The sequence below is a fragment of the Ursus americanus genome, chromosome 16 (assembly GCF_024610735.1).
Source record: "Ursus americanus isolate L20-20 chromosome 16, mUrsAme1.1.p, whole genome shotgun sequence".
Lineage (NCBI taxonomy): Eukaryota > Metazoa > Chordata > Mammalia > Carnivora > Ursidae > Ursus > Ursus americanus.
This window is the reverse complement of record NC_142142.1, coordinates 21,593,975-21,614,844: the sequence shown is the minus strand read 5'-3', so window position 1 is coordinate 21,614,844 and position 20,870 is coordinate 21,593,975. Positions and strand designations below refer to the sequence as shown.

At 36.0% G+C, this 20,870-nt stretch overlaps 1 long non-coding RNA gene and 1 pseudogene across 1 annotated transcript; one reads left to right on the top strand and one right to left on the bottom strand.

Annotated features, from left to right (window-relative positions):
• Window positions 1–837: 837 nt before the first annotated feature.
• Window positions 838–2,525, top strand: LOC148108776 (uncharacterized). Its single transcript, XR_015727038.1, has 3 exons — window positions 838–1,068; window positions 1,158–1,229; window positions 1,725–2,525. It is a non-coding gene; the product is annotated as an uncharacterized LOC148108776 (long non-coding RNA).
• An 800-nt stretch (window positions 2,526–3,325) lies between these two features.
• Window positions 3,326–3,970, bottom strand: LOC148108775 (cytochrome c oxidase assembly protein COX20, mitochondrial pseudogene; annotated as a pseudogene).
• Between the last annotated feature and the right edge of the window lie 16,900 nt (window positions 3,971–20,870).

Sequence of the window (20,870 nt, the reverse complement as noted above, 5' to 3'; positions counted from 1 at the left end):
ACTTCATAGGCCAGTGATGGGTAGTAAGGAGGGCACATATTGCATGGTGCACTGGGTGTTATACGCAAGTAACGAATCATGGAACTTTACATCAAAAACTTGGGAGGTACTGTATGGTGACTAACATAACATAATAAAAAATTATTATTAAAAAAAAGGAAAAGAAAAAGGGAATCAGATGCTGGGAAGTTAAAAACAATGTCCGATTTTAACTACAAATTGTCAGGCTGTTGCACGAATATATTAGGATTTGTGTTTGTAAATTAAAAGTGAAATCTGGGCTAGAGATATAAATTTGGAATTACTAACATATAAATGTTAATTGACCCCATGGGTATGGATAACATCATCAAGAATACAGAAAATAAAAAGAAAGAGACCTCAGGTTCAGCTCTGAGGAATTTTCACATGCAATGAAAGAAAAAGATGAGCTGGTAAGGAGGAAAACTAAAAGGGAAGGGTTTTTTTACAAGAAAGGAGGAGAATTTAATTGTGTCACACCATGTTGAAAAAGCAATTAAGACAAGGTACCAAAAGATATACATTGTTTTTAGTGATATGGAAATCACTGGTGCTCTTTAGTAAGAGCTGTTTTCATGCCTAGATGATGTAAAGATGGGAGAAGACAGATTAGAGTGGATTGTGAGGGGAGTGGTAAGGCACAGAGTGGAGACAAGTATAAATAACTACTTTGAAAAGTCTGATGATGAAGGAAAGAAGCACAGTTTTCTTGACTGTCTCATTTTGTCTTCATTAATAACACTTGTCTTCCTATTTGTCAGTCATACCTTATACTTACTAATACTTTGCTTTTTCTTTTCTTTTTTTAAGGTGGTGGCATCCCTCACTAGAAATTCATCAGGGGCATACCCTATGTTTGTTTTTTGTTTTGTTTTACTTTTATACTCTAAAGGCTTGGAACAATAAATATTCTTAAATAAATGTTTTCAGATATAAACTTTACAGGAAACTTGAAAATTGACAAATAATGAGAAAAGTAAGAATTTGCATATTGTTTTCATGTTTATCCATCTACGTCTATGACTGGAAGTCAACATTTAAATTCAGGTACACCCATATGCCACACTAATTCTTGAAATTTTTCATATATATGTATAAGTTACATGCTTCTTAAGGTCATAATTCTCCATTTCTAGACATTGCATCTTCATATGAGGGAGCAAGAAAGGAAAAAGACAAAGTTCCTAAGAACAAAAGATATGTGGCAGGTGAGTCTGTTACATTTTATCAGGGAAGCATTGCTTTTCTGAAATTCCCACCCAGTAGCCTCCTGGTAATATCTTCTTGGCCAAAGCTATGTCACATGGTCACCACAACTATAATGGAGCCTGTGACATCATGTTTTTTAATTGAGTACATTGTTGCCTGAATAAAGTTAAAGTTAGTAAATAAGAAGGAAAGAACCAACATTGAGTAGACAACTGGCAGCATCTATCTTAGCACTTAATCAGAAAATCACATATACTAAAACTTATGATTGGGAAGCCTCCATATTGAAGATATGAATACAACACAACTAAATTTTGTCCAACAATGGAACATATCAACTTTTTTTTTCCAGTTGAAGTTTTTGCCAGTTGAATTATCAGTTGAAGTTAGGTTGATGTACTGTAATATCAAAAACTGCATGTGCTACTTTGACATGGGTCACCGGGTTTCAAAGGGTCCCAAGGATTAACTGTGAGTTCCTTTCCTCTCAACAGATATGCTTCCCATCAGCAGACTTAGCTAGCAGCTGCACTGTACCTCAGCCTGACTGAGTTCCCTGCCAGCTTGTGGGTTATTCAAACAACCCCGTTACATTCTCCTGCAAGAACCAAGGGCACCTCTTCATCTTATTACTTTAAAGCCTGCCTTCCACAGCCTCTGCTTGTTCACTGTGCTCCCAAGTACAGCTTCTCGTGGCCCTACATGGCAAGCAACCTTCCTTCCCTTCAGTGTTAAGTGTCATATGATTGATCATCTTGTATTATTTGGGGGGTACTCCCTCACCAACAAAGTGAATAAGAGATGATATGAACAGTTGAGCAATAAGCAATTGCTAGAATTTGACAGTTTTTGACCTATAAAAATGACAGTTTTATACAGTTCAGCATAATAATTGGTTTACATTTGAGACCACGCTGTCTCAAAAACATACAAATTTTTAAATCTTGAAATGACTCCAGTTTACTAAGATGATCATCCTACCCTAGGCATATGGAAAGAGACTATATAAGGGGTCCAAGAATCCTTTTGCTTACTCAATAAGTAGAGCAGATGGCTTTTGAATTTCTCTTTCTCTCACTGTTAATCTCATCCCACTTTCTGTATGTGTGCGTTTGTGTATCTTGCTATCTGTCTCTCTCTCTCTCTCTTCCCAGGGCATTTAATTAATGTAAAATATGAAAGTCACTGAGGAGCCATGAAGATTTTACCTACCATTATAAAAATTGACTCATGCCTTGTGGGAAATTAGATAGTCTTATGAAGACATATACAATTTTGTAAAGTTGTTAATCTGGTATCACAAGTTTGAACACCTATATAAGAAATTTAGGAAGATTTAGGAATTGAATATTTTCCTGATCTGAAGAAGATTTGGAAGGCTTGTGTTTCTCTTAGGAAACAGCAAAAGAAGCAGCTAGAGGTCTATAGTGGAGTGGACATGATGAATACCTTTTGACATACTCCACTTTAGGGTCCTGAACATCATCTCCATTCTCAGCACCCCACATAAAATTTCTATGTATTTCCAAGAATCCAAGGGGAAATCTGTCTTGCCAAAAATTGTCTTAAATTGCTTTTGAATTATTTCTTTAAAGAATATAGACAGACATGCTGCTTACCATCCTGAATAACCTAAAAGAGTTTGGATTGAGTATCAACATATCTGCCTTAAGGGAGATGATTAAAAAGGATTTGAATACTTCACTTTAAAGCATCCTGCAGTCTTGCCTGTGGACTTTGACTTGTGGGCAAACTTTTAATTTTTGCTTCCTTTTCCAAAGAAATGTCTAGATCAAATATCTAGATGGCTCAAGTGTGAAAAATAAACCTCCCCTTAGCAGAGAACGTAAAGCAATGTACATGGCATTTGAACACTGATAAGCATTTTCTTGGATGAAGAATTTAAAAAAGAAAAATTATTTGACTTATTTTTCTCTTGTACCCTGAAATTTCTATCCCATCTTATTTAAAAGAATTGTAAACAACCTAGCCTCATTTTTTGAGGAACAGATTTCTATAAGAGCTCTGCCTCTTACTATAGCTTAATGTGTTTGTTTTTTAAATTAATTAAATATTTATATAGTGCCCTGCCATTTACTAGACTAAGAGTGGGAAATACAAAAAGGAATAAGACCTTCACTTGTAAGGTTTTTTTTTGTTTGTTTGTTTTTGTTTTTGTTTTACAACTTACACATACTTGATTTACTTGATTGAAAGCCTTATGGTACATATGATGTTTAATATAGTTGACCTCAGCTTTGTTCACACTGACTCCAGTGGGTTTTCTATGCTTGAGTCTCTGCTCAGTTGCTGCTATTGGCATTAGTTTGTTTTCTTTCAGGATCAAGGTGGGTACTTTCATATAAAATCTTATTTTTAATTCCTCCTCTGGCAATTCTTTCCTAGATTCTTAGCTTTACATAATTATACCTACAACAGAACCAGCATCCTAAAGTCACCAAGATAAATCCTCCAACATCACATGATCTTCTAATTCTGTTCATTAGCCAAAAATGTCCAAGACCATCCACAACAGATCCTAATGAACCATATTAAATTGAATTCCGTGGAATGTTTTCGATATCTTAAATTCCTAGAAGCTTAAAAGGCTTAGCCTTGATGGTCTGGCTGGATTCTGTTATGGCAGCCATAAACTCCAATCAATTATAAGTGTTTTTAGAAAAGAAGATCTTGTCTTTTTCATCTTTGCAATCTACCAGAGTACCTTATTCACAGTAGAATAAAAGTTTGATTGGATTGATTGCGATTGGATTAAATTGCTGCCAGGATTTTACCAGTACTCTTCCTATGAGTTGAGCTCTGGCTGGGTCTTCCTAGAAAATCAAGATCTACTCAGGAGGCAGGGAAAGCAGGGTAGTGCTGTAGGAGTTACAGCCTACCTTCAGTGGGAAATACCATTTGGGTGTAATGTGTAACATATCTGACCTGGTCTACTGTATTTGTTAGGAGTCTTCAATCTTCTTTGTCATTCCAGCATGTGTCACCCAGTTTGGAGAAGGAACATAGAAACAGTGGTCTCACTGAGAAGTAAGAATGATAATTTTGTACCAGGAACACTAGTGGAATAGAGACACACAAACTTTGTTTATAGATTTAAGCCATGTCAGATCTTGTATGGTAATTCAACCTGCAGTTCCTTAGTGAAGGGGACGACCTAAGAGCTGTGTTGATGGATTGGCCAACACCAAAACACACCTGTGCTCTGACCTTGTTTGACTTAATGGACTCCAACTCAACAACACCTGTTTCTCAAGACAAATGGTTTACAGATAAGGTACATTGATGATTCAGATTTTAGAGAGAGAGAAAAAAAGTATAGAACAGAAAATCAGCATTAAACTCGCCAGAATTTAGGGAAAGAATTTTTATATCATGAAATATCTAAGTACAGTGAAAACTTTAAAGAAGACATAAAATCCATAGTAAGAACTTGGCAAAGCATTAACAATCCTATAGTTTACAAAACAGGGAAAGAAAATAATGTGCATTAAAAGAAACCTGGCATGACCTATGAGCACTTATTGTATCCTTACTATGTTTCAGGCATTCCGAAGTAACTATTACCTAATTGAATATTCACTCAACCACTAAGAGATAGATATTATTATTTCCTTTTTACAAATGTGGAATCTGTAGCTAAAAGACACTAAATATCCTTTGAAAGCTTATAGAACTAATAAATAATCGATTTGACATTTAAACTATGCTTTAAACATGTTTGACAGATGTTTGGATCAGTTCTGATCATTTCTGTTAACATATGGAGTATTTCTTAGGATTATATTCAGCTGCATCTAACAGAAAAATTCTAAAAGCTATGTAAGATGGAAACTTATGCTCTTAGGTAAAGAACTCCAGCATTAGATAGTCCAGGGTTGGGATAGCTGCTCTAAGCCTTTCATGAAGTTCTGGGCAACAGCCACTAACAGTTCGTTGCCACAAACTTGGTAACTATTCTAACTATAAAGGAGGATGGGAAATGCAGTCTTTCTTCTAGTGGCAGTATGCTCAGCTGAAAAAGCTGAGTTCTGTTACTAAGGAAGAAAGTGAAAATGGATGTAGAGATAGGAATATAATTTTCTCTGCCAAAAATATCTGAAAATTGTGTTTGTCTCCAGTTTTATTAAGATATAATTTATACTACTGTTGTATTAGTTTTAGGTATACAACATGATGATTTGATGTGTGTATATTTTGTGAAATGATTGCTACAAGAAATTTAGTTCACATCTATCACTTCATGTGGTTATATTTTTTTTCCTGTGATGAGAAGTTTGAAGACGTAATCTCTTAGCAACTGTCAAATATATGATACTGTATTGTTAACTTTAGTCACCATACTATACGTTACATCCCCAGAATGCAAATTGTGAGTAAATATTCATATCTTATCCCCAATCCATAACATTAAATGTTCTTTGAATTATTTGTGTGCAGTAAAATCTTAAATAATTGAAATACTCAATGAAATGGGAGGTTGTGTTTAATTTAATTCTTTGTTTTAGGATTTATCAACAACCATTTTTGTTTCAGCCCTCTAAAATATATTATTAGTTATTGCATTAGTATATAGACGCTAGTGAACACAATCAGTATTAATCATTGAGTTCTCTGAAGTGCTGATAGCAGTCACTTTAGTTATCATTGGTTTCTATCCAGTCCTCTAGATTTATTTGTTTGATAAACACCTTTTTTTTTTTTAAAGTACCTCTTGGAGCTGTGCTAGGTGCTTGAATGGGATTAAAAGAAAATAAAGTGTTTTCCGTCATTTCAAGAACTTAAAGTCTAGAAATATATACATTTTAACTATGCACTTTTATTTTGAAATAATCTCAAATTACAGAAAAGTTGTAAGTACAGTAGGAATAGTTTTTCTCTGATCTTTTGAGTGTTAAGTTGTTGATATGATGCTCTGTTACCTCTGAATACTTTAGCATGTATTTCCTACAAACAAGGACATTGTTCTATATAATTATAAAAAATGATTAAAATGAGAAAATTACATATTGGAATATTACCACTAATGAATCTTCAGATCCCATTAAATTTTCATTAATTATACCAATACTATCTCTAAGAACAAAAAGATCCAGCTCATAATCATGTTTCCTGTTTAGTTTTCATGTCAGTTTTCTTCAAACCCCAATAGTTCTTTAGTTTTTCCTTGGCTTTCATGACTTGATAATTTTGACAATTCCAGGCTAGTTATTCTGTAGCACTTCTCCCAACTTGGGTTCATCTGGCATTTCTTCATAATTAGCTTCAAGTAATCCATTTATTGAAGGAATAACACAGCAGTGATGCTGAGTGCATCCTATCAAGTGGCAAATAATTTTGATTTGTCCCATTACTGGTAATGTGCACTTTAATCACTTGATTAGGGTGGTGTCTGCCAAGCTTCTCCACTGTAAATTTATACTTTTTCCCTTCATAATCAGTAAATATTTTGTGGGGAGACACTTTGAATCTTTTAATATTCCATTCCTCATGAAACTTTCAATTTATGCATGCATATATGTCTGTATGTACATCGGTACAGGCTCATGGATTTCTGTTTAATTCAATGGGTTTTCATTCATTGGTATCATTTTTATTCTGATGCTCCTGCTGTCCTGTATTTAGCCTGAGGGAGCCCATTTTAGCTGGCTTCTGTATCATTTTAACGTGTCTTCATCATTTCTTAGGCACCTCTTTCTTTTTGACAGAACAGGATATTCTGGACTCATTTGTATTTTCCCTTCCCCAGACCTGGAACCAGCTATTTCTCCACGAAGCCCTTGTTTTTTTATTGTAAATATAACAATACTTACAGACTAAGATCTGGGTGCTAGATGTATTCACTTCTATTGAGTTTTTGCTGACCCAGGCCCCTCAGTGGACAGGGTAAGAACATAGATAGGTACAAAGATTTAGATATAGATAGAGATATATATATGGGGGGCACCTGGGTGGCTCAGTCGATTAAGCGTCTGACTTGATTTGGGCTCAGGTCATGATCTCAGGTCTGTGAGAGCAAGTCTGCTTGAGATTCTCTCTCTCCCTCTTCCTCTGCCTTTCCCCATCCCCCACATTCTCTCTCTTTCTCTCTCTCTCTCTCAAAATAATAAATAAATCATAGATATAGATACAGCTATATATACACATACATACATATTCACAATTACATCTGTATTTATATCTGCCTATACATTGAATACCATTAGGTCACATTGATATTGCAAGTCCAGTCCAACAACACAGGTACATTCTAGTTTTCTCTCCTTCCGTATTCATAACTTTCTTTTCTGAAAGCAAAAACCTGGCTCATATTATCCTTTATTTACTTATTTGTCCAAGCCCCAGGAATGTCAACCATCTTCCAGTACTAATGCCCACTTTGGAATCACCTGAAGAACTTCTAAAAACTAAGATATTGAATGTCTTGGTGAAAAGGCTCTTATTTAACCAGGTCTCCCAATGCCCTGTTGAAGGCTCATTCTAGTACACTGGTGTTTTTAGTCTGTCCTTCACAGAGCCCTGTGGTTTTCTCAAGCTTCCAGGAAATATGTGCCTGTGTGTGTAAATGGAAAAGAGGTAGAAATGGGTCCACCTAGTGAAACACACCCCACTCATACTTCACCCAATAAAACTCCAAATGTATTTTCTGTATTTGACCTCCATGCAGTACTTCATTAAAAGGCATTTCTGGCTTGAAAATGATAAGAAAGCATGGTATTATACTATTTTGCTTTTCTTAATTATTGCATTTGGTCTTTACCGTAATTAAGGCAAATTCTGGAAATACTCAAGGATTCTTTTAGAAACATAAGCATTCTTCAGTGCAACAAAAATCACTCCAACTTGCCAATCTCATTTAATATTTTATCTAGTAATACATACTATTTCATAATGTTTTGTACATAGTTAAGAGGCTTCATTCTTTCATACAAAGGGTACATTTGAAAAAGTCATTCTTTCTGAAATCTGATATTTTAGAAACATTGATGTTTAGAAAATGGTGTGATATCTAAATTATGATTATTATGAATAATATAGCTATAGCTTTTTCTTTTTAAGAAGGTGAAGTATAGTGACACATATCTTTTCACATCACAAGGACATTAAATTAACAAATATTTGTCATGTTCTTTATGTTCAGTACCATGAAAAATAAGAAGTAGCTCACCTCTAAGAAAGGAATTCATACTCTATCCAGAGAGACACAAAAAAAGCAAAAACAATGAAATGCTATCAGTACAAGTATAAAGATAAAAGGGAGAGAGAACTGTGGAGCCCAGAGAAAGGGTGTAGAGGTCAGCCTAGGGGTTTTAGAAAAGGCTTTCTATAGAAGGTTAGGTTTAAGCTGCAAAGCTTGTTCCTGCTGGTTATTTCAAAAATGTCCTTAAATGTGGCCAGTGTGAACTTCAGCCTAGAAAGCCCATATGCGGCAATAGTTCTAATGCAAGATCATCTAACAATCTCTGTGCCTTATTTAGATCATGTGAGTAGCAGGTTCTGAAACATGACATCATTCATTCCTTCTTCCACACCTCACTTAATGGGCGTTAATGGTTTTGTTTTTTATTTTCTCAAATGTCCACTTACTGTAAATATTTGGGAAGAAGCCTTCCATGAGAGTAGATACATGAAGGTTGAAGCAATTCTGAATAGTGAGAACTGGATTCACCATTTGTTAGTTATATGGTGATAATTTGTCCGTTTTTTACAGTTCCTTCCTCTATAAAGTTGGTATAAACATATCTTCCCAGATATTTATGTGTCATGAATTAAGCAATATAAGATCATATCTTTGTTATGTTTAATGCATTTTGTAGATGTTAAAACACTCATATGCTTTCATTATTTTCAAATAATGAATTTTTACCCCAAAAAAGACAATTAACAATAAAAGTGGGTAGAAGGATATAACAGATATTTTAATAAATTCTTACAGGCTGGGTATGGACCAGCATGACAGTTTATTATTCCTGGGAGTCTCAGATGCAAGGAAATCCACTGTCTCTCACCAGCTCTTTTCTGTGTGCATCCACCAGTGCTCATGAGGAAAACTGGGGACGGGGCAGGACCTGAGAGAGGCCTGTTAGTGGCATGGGCATGCTGGATGTGCCTATAGGTGTGTGGGTGGAGGAGTACTTGGAGAAGTCCACCTGTAGTACTATAGGTTCTGTATGGACACAAGGTGGTGATTGGCTACCACTTACTTGGGAAGAGAAAGGAACACTGGAAAATCCTTCCACTAAGGCCCTTGCACACAGGGTCTACCTAAGATTGAGGCTAAAACAGGAGAACCAAGAAAGCACTGCTCTTACCACAAGTAACAAGTAATAGCAGGGAGAGGCAAAAAGCATAGAGAGAAACCACCCACGTGTCATAGGCGTGCAAGCCCACAGAAAGCCAAAGGTGGGACAGGAAAACTTTTAGCACTCTGGAACTTGCATTAGCTCTAAGGTAATACTGCCCCACCACTAGTGGAAACCCAAACCCAGCTCAGCTACAGCTCAGATCTACTCAACACTTCCCCTCAGATTGTCTGATGGAAGAAAAGGCTGCCCATTGCCAGGCATAAATTTTATTTACTTAGCTTTAGTTGACATTTCCCTCACCATGTCTGACATTTATTTAAACATTATGAGACATACAAACCAAGGAGGAAAAAAAAGAAGATCTATATTCAAGGAATACAAGCACAAATAGAACCAGTATTGTAGATGGCCCATCAGGCTGGAGTTTAAAATAACTACAATTAACCTGTTAAAGAAATTATAGTGAAAGAGATGGCATCGTGTGTGAAAAGATGGGGAGATTTCAGAATAAATAAGTAAAATACAAAAAAGATTCAAATGTAAATGTTAGAAAAAATATATGAAGAAATTACTTCAACAGGCTTATTAGCAGAAGGGACACAGCAGTGGAAAGAATCAGTAAATTTGAAGATAATTAAATAAAAATTATCCAAACTAAAACACAAAGAGGAAAAAAAAAAGAGCGAAAAAGCAAACAGAAGCATCTGAGTTGTAAAACAATACCAAATGGTTTAATATACCAATAATTAGAATTTTAAGAAGAAGGAAAATAATGTGGCAGAAGAAATATTTCAACAGGTAAAGGCCAAGACTTTTTCAAATATAATAAAATTTCAAATATTTTTCAAATAAAAAGCCACAGTTCCAAAAGCCTCAGATAAATTTGTGAAGCAGGATAAATACAAATTTATTTTAAAGGGACTAAAAAAGTTAAAGTGTGTTATATTTACTCACATTGTTACCATGTCCTGCCACTTCTGCTGCTGCCTCCTCCCTCCCCCCACCTCCTTTTCTCCTTTTGCCTCCTTTTGGGTGTGTGTGTGTGTGTGTGTGTGTGTGTGTGTGTGTGTGTGTTGATTCAAAAGTCTACCTGGTATCATACTCCCTCAGTCAAAAGAACTGTCTTTAACATATCTTTTCATGCAAGTCTGATGGAAATAATTTATCTTAGCTTTTGTTGTCTGAAGAGGCAGCTTGCTTTCCTATTGTAAAATGCTTTTACTGGGCATAATTCTGGGTGGGGAGTTGTTTTCTTTCTGTGTGTCAGATAAGCATATCATTGTCTAATGGCTGGCAGAGTTTCAGAAGAGAAGTCTGCCTATATTTCACATTTGTATAATGCTTCTTTTCTCTCTCACTTCACGATTTTCACTTTAATTTGTTTTTTTAGCAATTTGACTATAAATTGTGAAAGTGTGTTTTTCTTCATATTTATCCTGAAATTCTAAAGTTAATATAGTAGATAACACTTGTGAGTTTATGAGGCCAGCATTATCCTGATAGCAAAACCAAATACACTTAAAGCCCCCCAAACCTGTACACTAATATCCCTCATAAGCATAAGAAGAAAAAAAATGTAAAAAATCTGACAAATCAAATCAGAATTGTAGTTTTTAAATCAACACTATATTTTTACTAAGTTGGATTTACTTTAGTAATTCAAGGTTGGTTCTTCATTTCAAAAGCAATCTGCATTTTTTTATAGTCTCAACAGAGTAAAAAAAAACTTTATGATCATTTCATTAAATGCAGAAAGGACATTTGACAAAATTCAATAGACTTTTAAGATAAAAACTATGTGAACTAGATATATGACTATCGAGGTCATTTCTTTGTGAGTAAACTTTGTTACTTTTTTCTCTCAAGGAATTTGTTCATTTAATCTATGTTGTTGAATTCGTGGCATGGAACTGTTCAAAATAGTCCCTTATTATCTTTTAATGTCAGAAAAATCTGCAGTTATGGCCCCTCTTTCCTTTCCTGATGTTAGTAAATTGTGCTGTTTCTTGTTCTTGTCCAGTCTGGCTAGAATTTTATAAATTGATTGAAACTTTGACAAGAAGCGGCTGTTAGTTTCACTGGTTTTCTCTATTTTTTTCTCCATTTCAACTGTAATGATTTTTACTTGTTCCAGTATTTGTTTCCACGTCTTACTTTGGACTTAATTTACTCTTCTTGTTTAACAATTTTTAAAGTTGAAATTTAGACCATCGATATGAGACAATTGTTCTTTTCTTAATATAAGCATTTATGCCAAAGATTTTCATCCAAGCACTGTTTAAGCAGCTTCACACTAACACTGACTGTTATGTTGTTATTTTTATCTAGTTTAAAATATCTCATAATCTCCCCCTGGAAATACTTCTTTGACCCATAGATTATTTAGAAGAGTGTTGTTTAAGTTTCAAATATTTCAGATTTTTCTAGATAACATTTTGTTAATGTCCTGGTTTAATTCTTTGTGTTCCCAGAACACACTTTAAATAATTGGAATCTTTTTAAATTTTCTAAGATTTGTTTTTAGCTTAGCACATCTTATATCTTGGTGATTCTTTCATGTGTATATTTTGCTTTATGGGGGTATATCGTTTTATAAATGTCAGTCATGTCATGTTGCCCAGTAGTGTCATTCCAATCTTCTATACTTACTGATTCTGTTTATTTGTCCTATCAATCACTGAGAGAGAGTTCAAGTCTACAGCTCTAATTATGGATTTGCCTCTCTTTCCTTTCAATTCTATCAGTTTTTGCCTTATAATGTGCTTCCACATTAGGATCATAATGTCATCTTCATGAATTGACCCATTTTTCTTTATGAAACATTCTTATTTATCCCTAGTAATATTGCTCATTCTGATATCTACTTTGTCTGATATCAACATAGCCATTGTGGTTTTCTCTTGATTAGTTTTTACATGGTATATATATTTTCATCCTTGCACATTTAATCTAGTTCTATCTTTATTTAAACTTGGGTTCTTATAGATGGCATGTGATCGGTTCTTGTTTTCTTTATCAAGTCTAAAAATCTGACTGGGATCTCTTTTAGTTGAGATGTTTGAACCATTTATAATTAATGTAATTATTGATATCTTTAGGTTTAAATGTACTGTCTTTCTGTTTGTTTCATTCCTGGGCCTTCAAGTTTTGGGGAATGTATGTAAAAATGGCTATGGGGATTGAATGTGTAATTTTTCTGTAACACTCTGTGTATGACAGTACCCAGAGAGAACTTCCACCCTGAGAACTTCATTCTGTTGATGTTTTAGAGGGGCAGGATTTTATATTCTTACTTATGCTCCCTGCAATACCTAGCGTAGCATTCTACATATTTTAACAGCTCAGTAATATTTGTTGATTCAATTTGTTTCCTTTTGATTACACATTGCTGCCTCCTTCTAACCATTTAAAAAGGACAAATTACTTTATTTGATATGGTGAATTATAATATTAGAACTTTGGAATGATAAGATGACACAAACTTAAGATAGGAGACTTTGGTTGGGTTCCATTGTGGAGAATATGAACTAATCATTGCACCTCTTTGGAGCTCAGTTTTGTCCTAAGGAAAACAAGGAAGTTGGTCAAGGTGATCCTATAATCTCATTCATTCATTAAGATGACACCATTTTTTTTTCTTTTTGATCAGCTATTCTATTACAGGCACTGAGCTAGGTAGTTCTTGCCATCATGAATCTTTATGAAACTAGCTTTACTTATATGTATTTCTATTATTTCATGATTGCATCATCAGAAATCTCATTACCTTGCAATATAATTAATGTAGGCTGAGAGTAAACAGAAATGGTTAAATGTCTCAACATCTGGGAGAAAACAGAAATCTTTCATCATCTATTCTAATCATCTTCTAGTATTGTAGAGGCTGGAAAATTGAAAAATCTCATTTTCCAGATTCCCTTGAAGCAAAGACTCTGGATATGTTTATGTTTCACCAATCAGATGCACAAGTGTGAAACCTGAATTTAAATTAGGTTAAGTGGGGGAAAGGCCAGGTGTGAGGCATTTATTTTGCTGTTGTTGATCACAGCAGAGCAGAGTGGTTATGGAATTGTCTGGAGCAGCAGCCTCTTGACTGAGCAGATGTATTTCTGATCATGATAAAAACAGAAGCACCCTTAGAGATAAAGTTCTGTGGTGTAGCTTTAGGAGTCATTACTGGAAGTTCAGCCTAATGTCTTGTTACTTAATTTTCCTCCAAATTCTGTAAGTCATTTAACACACATCAGTAAATTTCTTTCTACTTCAGTACTCTGTAACCAAATGCTGACTGACAGAAATGATTAACAAAAGGGAAAACATGCCTGGAAAGAGTTGTGAAAATAGAATGTCCCAGATAGATCTGAAAATATTAGCATTCTGAGGGATGTTTAAATAGGTGTTTAAATATAATGGATTTCTTTTCAGCAGGACTTCTGAAAATCTTTAAATAGTTAATTTGTGTTATAAATCACACTGTGCAGCGTTTTCCCAATGCACTTGATCAGGAAATTAATTATTCATTTCAGGGGAAATCTCTTATCAGCTTGAGAAACAGAGACAGAGTTTGTGAAACATTGGTCTAAATAAAATACACAGCAGTCTGAGCTAACAACCTTTGCTTTTGTTCAAGTTCATTTGTTCCAAGCCATCTGTTTCCCCCCATATATTTTGTTGTCATGCTATAGAAGGCAGTTTTCTGGGTAGGGATATCAATATCCAACCAATATAAAAAGTATATACTCCGAAAAGTTGGTTGCATTATTTATTTGGACAAAGTAATTTCATTTCAGTTTGGATAGAGTTACGAAAACCAGATGTGTGGGGCACCTGGGTGCCTCTGTCTTTAAGCGTCTGCCTTTGGCTCAGGTCATGATCCCAGGGTCCTGGGATCGAGCTCCACATAGGGCTCCCTGCTGAGCAGGAAGCCTGCTTCTCCCTCTCCCACTCCCCCTGCTTGTGTTCCCTCTCTTGCTGTGTCTCTCTCTCAAATAAATAAATAAAATTGAAAAAAAAAAAAAGAAAACCAGATGTGAAAGGAAGCCCAGTTTGTTCTCTGATCCCAAAGAAATCCAAGTGAAAACAATAAGAATATTAATATATTTTGTCTTTATCTCCCAGTTTTTGTGTGGATCTAAATGAGTCCAATGGGGGTAAAACTTTAAGTAGAGTAAGAAAGAACTCTGAGTATTTCTATGGTGAGATAGTATTTGAATACTACAGAATCCTAGGCTTGAGATCAGTCTTAGCTTTACAAAATTAATGACATCATCCTGCAATGTGATAGGCACTGTCATTTTCTAAAGTAAAGGGAGAAATTCAGCCCAGACTGGTAAGAAAAGTCATCACAAAAATGTGATGTTTGATATCTAGAAGGATTGTTAGACCTGGACTTGGTTGGAGTAGAGTGGAATATAACTATGATAATTGAGGGTGGGTCAGTGTGATTATAGACCTTGGTATGACTTCTGTAAGTCTAATGAATTTTGAAAAGTCAAAATGAAGGCTCAAAACGTGGCCATGTGTTACAATGTGAATTAAGCAATTAGAAAAAAGATCACAGCATTAGAGCGTCACTACTATGATTAATTATCATGAATAAGCTTTATGCCTCAGTCTTAAGCAGGGGCTATACATGCCTGGCCTTGGAGCCACAACTTTTCAGCATTCGTGCTTGCTGCTTCCGTATGGCTTCTTTGCTATCTGCATCAGGTATTGGGCAGGAAAGAGTTTCCCATCCATCTCTCAGAAATAGATAATCTCTACTTTGTATCGGTCCTGGACCCTGAATCCAGGAGTATTTCTTTCACCCATTTTTTTTTTTTTAAGATTTTATTTATTTATTTGAGAGTGAGAGCACAAGCGGGTGGGGCAAAGGGCAGGGGCAGGATAAGTAGGCTCCCGAGGAGCAGGGACCCCGACATGGGTCTGGATCCCAGGACCCTGGCTGGGATAATGACCTAAGCTGAAGGCAGACGCTTAACCCACTGAGCCACCCAGCACCCTTTCTTTCACCTTTTAATTCTACCCTTCTTCCAGAAGGAGCAGATTTTTCTCTGGGCGCAGTGGTAACCAATCACTACCTAAACACCTGCACATGGGGGTGTCACTCAGGGGTCTCCGTGCTGCCTGAAGCCCTGCACCCAGCCTTCAGTCAGAACACCTTTGGAAGCCTGTGGAAAAGAAAATGTGGGTTAGGATGAATTCTGCTTCTCACATCACTCTAAAATGATAAGCTCTCCTACTCATTGACTTTAAGAATGTGTAACATTGTAACTGATTGCCTCTTACCTGATTTGTGGACATCAGTATTTTCCTCTCATGTTCTGTCAAAAATCTGAGGGCTTCAGAGGAGAGGGGGGTGGGGGATTGGGATAGGCTGGTGATGGGTCTTAAGGAGGGCACGTATTGCATGGGGCACTGGGTGTTATACGCAAATAATGAATCATGGAACTTTACATCAAAACCTAGAGATGTACTGTATGGTGACTAACATAATATAATAAAAAATATTATTTAAAAAAATGAAGTTGTTCTTTAGTCCCATCTCTTTTCAGAGAGAATGCAGAGAATCCCCTCTCAGAGGGGCATGCCATTCATTGGAACTGAATTGGTTTGCCTTGCAACCTCAGCTCTCTTATGATTTCAAGAAAATTTATGATTTTGTAGATTAACCTTTTCTCATTGCTACAAGAGTGACATTCGCTTGCCACTTTCTACGTCCTAAGCAGAAATGAAAATCCTTATCCACTAGTTTTAGCATCGATTGATGATTCTTGCCTGAAATAGTTACTACTATCATGTTCACAAATTTTTCTAATTTCATCATCCCTTCTGCATTTATTAATTGACATTGAAAAGCTTGTGTTTAAAAAAAAAAGGTGGAAAAGACTGGGAGTGTCAAGGAATAACAAGTAGGAGACCCCACATTGTGTTTCCTGAGACTTATGAACTATGAAGAAAAAAATTTACATTTGAGAGAATACCAGGGAAATAGCTTCCAGAAAATTTTGTCGATTTATGCTATCAGTATAAAATTAAGTTCTACAATCATTTTTTTGAGTGTTTGCTAAGTGGTATGCATTGAATTAGGCACCATGCTACGTTCTGCTGCTACAAAAGAAAAGAACCTTTTATCCATCCTCCAAAACAGTTAACCTTCACTCAACCTTTACCGTGTTCCAGGAACTTTCCTAAATGATTAGTAAGCATTATTTTATTTAGCCCTCATAGCAATCCTATGAAGTCTGTACCATTATTATATTTTCATTTACAATTCAGCTAACTATGGCAGAGATTAATAAAAGTTATGCAGCTTGTGGGAGGAAGAGTTGAGCTCTACCCCAGTCAGTCTTCTTGTAGAACCAAATCCTCTAGGTGTGGCGGGGGAAAGGGGCTTGGACTCTGCCATCAGCAAATATGAGATTCTTGGAAACAGCACTTGGAAACAGATGTGTGGCACTGGTCAGTTTCTTTTAACCTCTCTTTAGTTTTTCATCTGCAAAATGGGGGAAATAATGCCTATGTCACTTAGGTATTATAATAATTAAATGAAAGTACAGACTGTAAAAAGAATAAAATCTATTATGTCTGACATAGTAATAACTCCAATTAACCCTTAGTTTCCTTTCCATCCCCTCTTCCATGAGGGATCTGGATTTAGTGCAGTATGTGTGAGTGGTGCAGTGCTAGGACAAGAGATGTATCCTAACACAGAGACATTACTTCTTCCTGTTGGGGAGGAGGGTAGAGGAAGCCACACAGGGCAAATGAGCCTGCAGTGCTATAAAATGCATGGCCTAATCTGTCTACTTGAAATGAGTGATAATAATCACACTCTATTGCTGACTTCCTTTCCATTTTCTCAAAATATTTTACATTAGCAGATGTAGCTGATGTATGGGTTTTGATGACAGTTTTAAAAAGCATTAGCCCCTTGGAACAGAAATCTTTTTCCATGAACACACTCTTGGTCCTGACTCTGGACTCTGCTGTTTATAGTAACACAGACAATAGATTTCCCCTTCAGTTATCCACTGTTAAGAAACTAATAGATGAGGGGCAGCTGGGTGGCTCAGTCTGTTAAGCAGCTGCTTTCAGCTCAGGTAATGGTCCCAGGGTCCTGGGATCAAGCCCCACGTCGGGCTCCTTGCTCGGTGGGGAGTCTGCTTCTCCCTCTCCCTCTGCCCCTCTCCCTGCTTGTGCTCTCTCTCGCTTGCTCTCTCTTTCTCTCAAATAAATAAATAAATAAAATCTTAAAAATAAAAAACAGGAACTAATAGATGAGATTTGTGTCCTCTTTAGGTCATTTCTTGTCCTGCAAAACATCTCTAGGTCTTTCAGCTATTCTTCCTATTCCACAAAGCTTATGTATTCTAGAAACATTCACTGTTGTACCAGACACTAAGGAGGGCATTGGGAATTCAGTAGCAAGTGTGACTACATATCCTGCTGTGGAGGAACATGCAGGCCAGAATGAATACAGACAAATGACTAGATGTTCTCTCAGAGTGCTATGGATTTTAGGCTCTTTTCCCTCCATGTTTCCATCTCTAAACAAACACCAGTAAAACATGAGCAAGACTCACATTTCAGTCACATTTGATGATACGTGTAAAGTTCTTGGAAATTTTTTTTAAAATAGGTTAATGTGACAGTGAAATTATATCTCCCTTATGTGGCATTAAGACATCCCTAGTTCTGGTTCAGGAAAAAACTGAGGAATTGGAAAAGTGAACATGCCTAATCCTGCAGAGGAAGAGACAGAACTTGGAAGCAGAAGAGCAAAGCTGAGTTCTGAATCAGTTTAGATCTCAGTATAAACCATTTGATCTAATCTGAACCCAGGCCCACTGCATTTCCTGTTCTTTTATGATCACGTGAAGTATCATTCTTAGAAAAGACAATATCCTTTTTTGGTTACCCCTGTGATTCAGCAAACTGAATCACAAAGGAATCAACACTAACCAGTCGGGCTGCTTACCCAGTGGCTGTCATTATAATTTGAATGAGTTCAGTGGAATTATTTTAGTCATCCCTGCCTTGGCCACACTCTTTTCATTTCAATTTTGTTGATTGCACTGTATTCAAAGAAAGCTGGAAGTATCTTGGTGCATAATTTCTTATCAGGAGTGGGAAGTGAAGTTGGAGAGGGCTTTTCCTTGTTTTAAATATTTTTTCTCCTCTCCACATAAAGATATTTCTGATCCACTATCTTTGGTTTTCCTGTTGTGCAATCTTATGACCAAGGGCCCACATTTATAAGGTGGCTAACTAAATTAGCAGTTCATCCCGTGACCACAGATTAGTTTTTCTCTATATGCATAGCAAAAGAACTTTGCAGACACCGAACCTTGGAAATATCATTCCTTTACTCCCAAGATCAGTACTAACCAGCCCAGAGCTCTGTACTACATATTTTGTCTTCATAAGCTCTAACTCAGGAGAGATATGACTGCCCCAATGTGCCCAAACAAAAATAAAGCATTATATTGGAGAGAAGGTACTGATGCTTTAAGTAGGAAAGACCATGATTGAATCAGCTATTTTAATATTTCTTTTCAAGTAGACTCAGGAGAAATAGGTAGGTTCCAGAACTCAGGGTGGGATTATACATGCCTGGATGAGAAGACTCCACTTATTGCTCAGAGTTATATGAGTTTTATACCAGAAAAGAACAGTTGCAGCTTCAACAAGACTTCCATGGGGAAGAACTTAAAACTCAATTTTAGGATTTAAATTTAAAAACTGACAGAAATATATGTCTTTATCATGATGTGCATATGCATAGTGGTGGGAAACACTGGAGTACTAAGCAATAAGACCTATCCTCTTCATCTCTAAGAGTGTTCATGGTAAGTGGATGGACTTCCTCATGATTCCTTATTTGGAGAGATCACAACTAAACATGACAAATGGGATAAATACATATCTAACTCCTGACTAAACCAAAGTTTAGTCAACAATTTTGCTTTTGAACTCCGTGGACCTTCGACACTCCATCCTGTTTCATTAATATCATGCATAGTTATATATACATAAAAATCCCAGCAAAGGAAGTCATACTCATTATAGAACAACTTAGCTCTATACAGCCTACTGCCTTCTTCTCACTCAGGATCTATTTTTCTGAGTTTAGTTCCCTTTGTCTGAAATTCTCCCCCATTTTCTCAATCTTCCTCAAAGAAGTATTTTTTAACTCATCTGATGAAATTAGTCTTTTTTTTTATAAGGGTTCCTAATACCTTTGACTTTCCTACTTCACAGATAACAAGTTTTAATTATATAACCTTTTGTTGAATGTTTATGTTTTCTGAGAGATGCTGAAGTTTCATGAGGGCAGAAATAATTTTCATTGTATCTACGTCTATATTCCCAGTGCCTAGTAAACTCTCTGGTTCAAATAGGTGTTCAGTACATGTTTCTATAAGAAATGAACAAATTAAATGAAGATATAAAGACAAGGAGAAATATGGTAATCTAAAACCAGAGATCAGAAAATTTAAGATTCACAGAAGCATAGTTGAGCAATGTGACAGTACTATTTCAGCTAGGGTTTAGATGATATACAGGTCATTCAGGTATGTGCTATGAGAAATTCACTAATTAAAGTAAAATCAATTAAACATGAAATCTGTAATACACATTTGAGGAGGCACTAAGAATATACACAACAAAATAATAACTCCATGTATCAAAGGCTTACACTTTGCCAAGTTACGTATGCATTAACTCATACAGACATGAATAAGACATGATAGCAGCCCGAGGAACTCATCATTGAAAGGGGAAAATGGTAATGAGTAATGCAAATAATTATCTCTAATTTAATATGTAAACATCTCTAATTTAGGGTAGAGGTAATTACAGAGGGTTTCAGAAAACAGAGAGCAGGAGGGAGATTAGTTCTGCCTAGGGGCATCAAGGAGAGACTCACAGAGGTAACATTAAGCTAGGTCTTGAGTTCAGCAGGTAGATAAGAACAGAAGGGTGTAATTAAGGTTATTACTGAGAAAAATTGCCTGGAAAGGGACATGAAGTTTTGGGTGGCATATTTCAGGAATGAATGAGTAGTCTGTTGCAAAAGGGAAGATAATGGGTAAAAAGTGCAAGAAAAAGGAGTTAAAATAAAATTGGGGCCAGACTGTAGAAGTCTTGGCATATGATGCTAAGGAGTTTGGACTTAACAATATTCTGTAACCTGCATGGAGTCTTCTAAAGATTTTTATGTGAAAGAATGAGGAGATCAAATTTATATTTTAGAAAAAGCCTTCCCTTTGATCCAAGACTCTGTGATAACCAGAAGCTTAAGAGATATCA